This window comes from Arachis ipaensis, chromosome B8 (genome assembly GCF_059453495.1).
Source record: "Arachis ipaensis isolate K30076 ecotype BB chromosome B8, ASM5945349v1, whole genome shotgun sequence".
NCBI lineage: Eukaryota > Viridiplantae > Streptophyta > Magnoliopsida > Fabales > Fabaceae > Arachis > Arachis ipaensis.
The window spans coordinates 93,409,950-93,417,498 of record NC_142443.1 but is presented as its reverse complement, the minus strand read 5'-3'; the positions used below and the strand labels follow the sequence as shown (position 1 = coordinate 93,417,498).

The following is a 7,549-nucleotide window of genomic DNA, read 5'->3' as shown; positions in this document are numbered from 1 at the left end:
TCCTTATTTTCGAAAATTTTGGAGGGAAACACCAAGGAACACCAAACTTAAAAATTTTAAGATCAAAACACAAGGAAGACTCAAGAACACTTTGAAGACTCACAAGAACAACAAGAACATGAAGATAGAACACCAAACTTAAAATTTTTAGAAAACCAAAACAAAATTTTCGAAAATTAAAGAAAAATCAACAAGAAAACACCAAACTTAAAGTTTGACATAAGATTTATTCAAAGAAAAATTAATTTTGAAAAAGATTTTAAAAAGAAGATACCTAATTACCAAGAACATAGACCAACGCTCTAGCCAATTGAGCTGTAAATGTAACACTTGTTTTGACGAAGTATTTTTGATAACTAAGAATAAATTTTTTTTTAGATACTAATAATTCGAAAATGCACAAGAAAAACAAGAAAAATCACAAAACAAGAAAAACTAAAGATCAAACAAGGAAAATAAACAAGAACAACTTGAAGATTTAGAAAGAACAATGAACACAGTTTCGAAAATTTAAAAGAAAATACAAACATGCAATTGACACCAAACTTAAAATATAAAACTAAACTCAAACAGAACAACTCAATTATTAGTAAAAATAAAAATAAAATAAAATAAAATAAAAAATAAAGTTTTGAAAAATTTTTTGAAAAAGAAAATAAGGATTCTAAAATTTTAACAAGAACAATAATAAAAGACTCTGACCCAAAAGAAAAAATCTTCCTAATCTAAGCAACAGGATGAACCGTCAGTTGTTCAAGCTCGAACAATCCCCGGTAACGGCGCCAAAAACTTGGTGCACGAATTGTGAATCACACTTTTCACAACTCGTACCACTAACCAGCAAGTGCACTGGGTCGTCCAAGTAATACCTTATGTGAGTAAGGGTCGATCCCACGGAGATTGTTGGTTTGAAGCAATCTATAGTTATCTTGTAAATCTTAGTCAGGAAATCAATTATAATTATCAGTATGAATTGCGAAGAATAAAAGAGCATGGATTAAATACTTGTTCTGCAGTAATGGAGAATATGTCGGAGTTTTGGAGATGCTTTGTCTTCTTAATCTCTGATTTCTCTCTGTCTTCTTCTTCACGCATGCAAGGTTTCTCCTATGGCATGCTGTGTGTTGGTGGATTACCATTGTCAATGGCTACCATCCGTCCTCTCAGTGAAAAAGGTCCAGGTGCGCTGTCACCGCACGGCTAATCATCTGTCGGTTCCCACTCATGCTGGAATAGGATCCATTGATCCTTTTGCATCTGTCACTACGCCCAGCCCTTTTGAGTTTGAAGCTCGTCACAGTCATTCAATCCCTGAATCCTACTTGGAATACCACAGACAAGGTTTAGACTTTCCGGATTCTCAAGAATGCTGCCAATGGATTCTAGCTTATACCACGAAGATTCTGATTAAGGAATCCAAGAGATATTCATTCAATCGAAGGTAGTACAGAGGTGGTTGTCAAGCACGCATTCATAGGTTGAGGATGATGATGAGTGTCCCGGATCATCACATCCATCATATTGAAGTTCGAATAAACATCTTAGATAGAAACAAGCGTGTTTGAATAGAGAACAGAAATAGTTGCATTAATTCATCGAAACACAGCAGAGCTCCTCACCCCCAACAATGGGGTTCAGAGACTCATGCCATCAAAGAGTATAAAGTTCAGATCTAAAATGTCATGAGGTGCGAAATAGACCTCTAAAAGTTGTTTAAATACTAAACTAGTAACCTAGGTTTACAGAAAATGACTAAACTATGATAGATGGTGTAGAAATCCACTTCTGGAGCCCACTTGGTGTGTGCTGGGGCTGAGACTTAAGCTTCTCACGTGCCTAGGCTGTTTCTGGAGTTGAACGCCAGGTTGTAACCTGTTTCTGGCGTTCAACTCCCATTTGTAACCTGTTTCTGGCATTTGACGCCAGACTGCAACATGGAGCTGGCGTTGAACGCCGGTTTACGTCGTCTATCCTTGAGAAAAGTATGGACTATTATATATTGCTGGAAAGCCCTGGATGTCTACTTTCCAAATCAATTGAGAGCACGCCATTTGGACTCCTGCAGCTCCAGAAAATCCATTTCGAGTGCAGGGAGGTCAGAATCCAACAGCATCTACAGTCCTTTTTCAGCCTGAATCAGATTTTTGCTCAGCTCCCTCAATTTCAGCCAGAAAATACCTGAAATTACAGAAAAATACACAAACTCATAGTAAAGTCCAGAAATATGATTTTTATTTAAAAACTAATAAAAATATAATAAAAGCTAACTAGATCATACTAAAAACATACTAAAAACAATGCCAAAAAGCATATAAATCTGCTCATCAGGTTCATACTTTGATCATGGTTCCTAGTGATCCATGCATTTGCATAGAACCCTTGAACCATTAAGATTCCGACTTGTTAATAGGATTGTAGAGTACTTCCCATCCTCTTCTTCTAATCTCTTGTCAGATCTTCGAAGATTCGCTCTTTCTGAGCTTAAAAGGAACCTCAGGGATTACCTTTTTGAGATGAATCTCTCCATCTCCCATGGCTCAGAGGTGGAAGCAATTGCCTTTCCTTTCCTCTTTCTTGAGGTTTCTCTGGCCTTAGGTGCCATTAATGGTTATGGAAAAACAAAAAGCAATGCTTTTACCACACCAAACTTAAAAGGTTTGCTCGTCCTCAAGCAAAAGAAAAAAGAAAGTAGTAGAAGAAGAAGAAAATGGAGGAGATGGCGGGAGAAGGTGTATTTGGCCAAGGGGGAGAAGTGGTGGATGTAGTATGTGAAAATGGATTAGTGTTATGAAAAGGTGTGAAGAGGAGAGAAGAAGAGGTAGGGTAGGTGGGGATCCTGTGGGTCCACAGATCCAGAGGGGTCAAGGACTTAGCATCCCTGCTCTATTTAGGCGTGCAAAATGCCCTTAGAATGCATGTCTGGCATTAAACGCCATCTTGCTGCTTGTTTCTGGCGTTTAACGCCAGCTTTTCTCCCATTCTTGGCATTAAATGCCAATTCCATGCTCTGTTCTGGTGTTAAACACCAGTCTGGTACTTGTTTCTGGCGTTTAACGCCAGCTTGATGCTTCTTTCTGGCGTTAAACACCAGTTTGATGCTTCTTACTGGCGTTTAAATGCCAGTAAGCTCTTCCTCCAGAGTGAGCTATTTTTAATGCTGTTTTTCATTCTGTTTTTGATTTTTCAGTAGTTTTTGTGACTTCACATGATCATCAACCTAAAGAAAACATAAAATAGCAATGGAAAATAAATAGATATAATTAAATAACATTGGGTTGCCTCCCAACAAGCGCTTCTTTAATGTCAATAGCTTGACAGTGAGCTCTCATGGAGCTTCACAGATAATCAGAGCAAGGTTGGGGCCTCTTAACACAAAACTTAGAGTTTGGTTGTGGCCTCTCAACACCAAACTTAGAGTTTGAATGTGGGGGTTTTGTTTGACTCTGTATTGAGAGAAGCTTCTCATGCTTCCTCTCCATGGTTACAGAAGGAGAACCTTGAGTCTTAAATACAAGGTAATCCTCATTCAACTGAAGGACCAACTCTCCTCTATCAACATCAATCACAGCTTTTGCTGTGGCTAGGAAGGGTCTGCCAAGGATGATGGATTCATCCTCATCCTTCTCAGTGTCTAGGATTATGAAATCAGCAGGGATGTAAAGGCCTTCAACCTTCACTAGTACGTCCTCTACTAGTCCATAAGCCTTTTTCATTGATTTGTCTGCCATCTCTAATGAGATTCTTGCAGCTTGTACCTCAAAGATTCCCAGTTTCTCCATTACAGAGAGTGGCATAAGGTTTAACCCTGACCCAAGGTCACATAGAGCCCTCTCAAAGGTCATAGTGCCTATGGTACAAGGTATGAAGAACTTTTTGGGATCTAGTTTCTTCTGAGGTAAAGTTTGCCTCATTAATGTACTCAGTTCATTGGTGAACATGGGGGGTTCATCCTCCCAAGTCTCATTACCAAATAAACTGGCATTCAACTTCATGATTGCTCCTAGATACTTAGCAACTTGCTCTTCAGTGACATCTTCATCCTCTTCAGAGGAAGAATATTCATCAGAGCTCATGAATGGCAGAAGGAAGTTCAATGGAATCTCTATGGTCTCTGTATGAGCATCAGATTCCTTTGGTTCCTCAAAGGGAAACTCCTTTCTGTCCAAAGGACGTCCCATGAGGTCTTCCTCACTGGGATTCACGTCCTCCTCCTCCTCCTCTGGGCATTCGGCCACACCAAGTAAGGTTATGGCCTTGCACTCTCTCTTGGAATTTTCTTCTGTATTGCTTGGGAGAGTACTGGGAGGTGTTTCAGTAATCTTCTTACTCAGCTGACCCACCTGTGCCTCCAAATTTCTAATGGAGGACCTTGTTTTATTCATGAAACTTAGTGTGGTCTTGGATAGATCAGAGACTATGGTTGCCAGGCCAGAATGGCTCTGTTCAGAATTCTCTGTCTGTTGCTGAGAAGATGATGGAAAAGGCTTGCTATTGCTAAACCTATTTCTTCCACCATTATTATTGAAGCCTTGTTGAAGCTTCTGTTGGTTCTTCCATGAGAAATTTGGATGATTTCTCCATGAAGGATTATAGGTGTTTCCATAGGGTTCTCCCATGTAATTCACCTCTGCCATTGCAGGGTTCTCAGGAACATAAGCTTCTTCTTCAGAAGATGCTTCTTTAGTACTGTTGGATACAGCTTGCAATCCATCCAGACTCTGAGAAATTATATTGACTTGCTGAGTCAATATTTTGTTCTGAGCCAATATGGTATTCAGAATATTAATTTCAAGAACTCTCTTCTTCTGAGGCGTCCCATTGTTCACAGGATTCCTCTCAGAGGTGTACATGAACTGGTTATTTGCAACCATTTCAATGAGTTCCTGAGCTTCTACAGGGGTTTTCACGTGAAGAGATCCTCCTACAGAATGGTCCAATGACATTTTTGACAACTCAGACAGACCATCATAGAATATACTTATGATGCTACATTCTGGAAGCATGTCAGTAGGACACCTTTTGATCAGTTGCTTATATCTTTCCCAAGCTTCATAGAGGGATTCTCCTTCCTTCTGTCTGAAGGTTTGGATTTCCATTCTAAGCTTGCTCATCTTTTGAAGAGGAAAGAATCTGGCCAAGAAAGCACTGACCAGCTTATCCCAAGAGTTCCTTAGGTTGTGAATCCAACCATGTTCTAGCTCTGTCTCTTACAGTAAAAGGGAAAAGCATAATCCTGTAGACCTCGGGATCAACTCCATTGGTCTTGATAGTGTCACAGATTTGCAAGAATTCAGCTAAAAACTGATGAGGATCTTCCATTGGAAGTCCATGAAACTTGCAATTCTGCTGCATTAGAGAAACTAATTGAGGTTTAAACTCAAAATTGTTTGCTCCAATCGCAGGAAATGAGATGCTTCTTCCATAGAAGTTAGAAGATGGTGCAATAAAGTCACCAAGCATCTTTCTTGCATCTCCACCATTGTTATTATTTTCGGCCATGTCTCCTTCTTTTTCGAAAATTTCTGTCAGGTTTTCTCCAGAGAGTTGTTCTTTAGCTTTCCTTAGCTTCCTCTTCAGAGTCCTTTCAGGTTCAGGGTCAGCTTCAACAAGAATGTTCTTATCCTTGTTCCTGCTCATATGAAAAAGAAGAGAACAGATAAGAAAATATGGAATCCTCTATGTCACAGTATAGAGATTCCTTATGTGAGTATAAGAGGAGAAGAATAGAAGGAGGAGAAAAGAAAAACTCGAACACAGAGAAGAAGAGAGGGTTCGAATTTTGAGTGGAAGAGGAGTGTTAGTAAATAAATAAATAAATAGAAAGAGATGAGAGGGGAAAGAATTTGAAAATTAAATAAAATGGAATAAAAATATTTTTGTTTTTATTTTGACTATTAATTAGAATTCAAAATTTAAGAAGGAAAATAAAATTAAATTAAAATTTAAAACAATTAGTTAATGAAAAGAAATTTTTTTGAAAAAGAGGTTAGTGATTTTCGAAAATAAGAGAGAGAAAAGTAGTTAGGTGGTTTTAAAAAAGATATGATTGAAATAGTAAATTTTTAAAATCAAACAAAAAGTTAAGTGGTTAATTGAAAAAGATTTGAAAATCAAATTTGAAAGGGTGAGAAGTTAGAAAATATTTTGAAATTGATTTTGAAAAAGATATGATTGAAATTGAAAAAGATATGATTGAAATTTAATTTGAAAAAGATTTTAAAAGGAAATTAAAAAGTTTTGATTTTTGAAAATTAAAGTTGATTACTTGACTAACAAGAAACTAAAAGATAGGATTTTAAAGTTTAAAGATTGAACTTTTCTTAATAGGCAAGTAACAACTTGAGATTTTTGAATCAAAATATTAAAAGTTAGCAATGAATTCGAAAATATGAAACAAAAATAAGAAAAAGATTTTTGAAAATCATTTTGAAATTTTCGAAAATATTAAGAAGAAAATTGAAAAAGATTTGATTTTTGAAAAAGTTTTGAAAAGATAGGATTTTTAAATTGAAAATTTTGACTTGGCTAAAAAGAAACAACTAAATTTTTTTAAAAAAATTTTGAAAAAGTCAACTCAAATTTTCGAAAATTTATGAGAGAATAAGGGAAAGATATTTTTTTATTTTTGAATTTTTAATGAGGAGAGAGAAAAAACAACAAAAAGACTCAAAACATGAAAATTATAAATCAAAACACACAATGCATGCAAGAACACTTTGAATGTCAAGATGAACACCAAGAATACTTTGAATGTCAAGATGAACACCAAGAACTTATTTTTGAAAATTTTTAAGAAAAGGAAAAACATGCAAGACACCAAACTTAGAAATTTTCAAACTTTAGACACTAACAAATTGAAAATGCATATGAAAAACAAGAAAAGACACAAAACATAAAAATGCAAAAATCAAATAAAGAAAATCATCAAGAACAACTTGAAGATTATGAAGAACATATGATGAATTTTCAAAAATTAAGAAAAAAATTACAAACATGCAATTGACACCAAACTTAAAAATTGACACTAGACTCAAAAAAGAAACATCAAATTTTTTGTTTTTATGATTTAAAAAAAAATTTTGGTATTTTTCGAAAATTAATTGGAAAAAAGAAAAATAAGGATTTCAAAATTTCTAATAAGAATTCCAGGAATCATGCAATGTCAGCCTAAAACTCCGGTCCAGGAATTAGACATGGCTTACTAGCCAGCCAAGCTTTCAGTGAAAGCTTCGGTCCAAAACACTAGACATGGCCTATGGCCAGCCAAGCTTCAGCAGAACATTACATATAACAGCTAAATTGCTGAGAAAGACAAAGAAGCTCTTCTCAAGATAGTTGAAACCTCAGTCCAAAAGATTAGACATGGCTTAACAGCCAGCCAGGATTCAACATATCTCATGAAACTCTAGAATTCTTTCTTAAAAATTCTGAAGAACATAAAATAATTTAATTTTTATATTTTTTTTGAAAATTTTTTTGAAAATAAAAAGAATAAAAACAAAAAGCTTAAAATTAAAATAAAATTACCTAATCTGCGCAATATGATGAA

At 35.7% G+C, this 7,549-nt stretch overlaps 1 non-coding gene across 1 annotated transcript; it reads left to right on the top strand.

Annotated features, from left to right (window-relative positions):
• Positions 1–4,997: 4,997 nt before the first annotated feature.
• On the top strand, positions 4,998–5,105 carry LOC148548849 (small nucleolar RNA R71). The gene has a single exon (XR_015897813.1). It is a non-coding gene; the product is annotated as a small nucleolar RNA R71 (small nucleolar RNA).
• Positions 5,106–7,549: the final 2,444 nt, after the last annotated feature.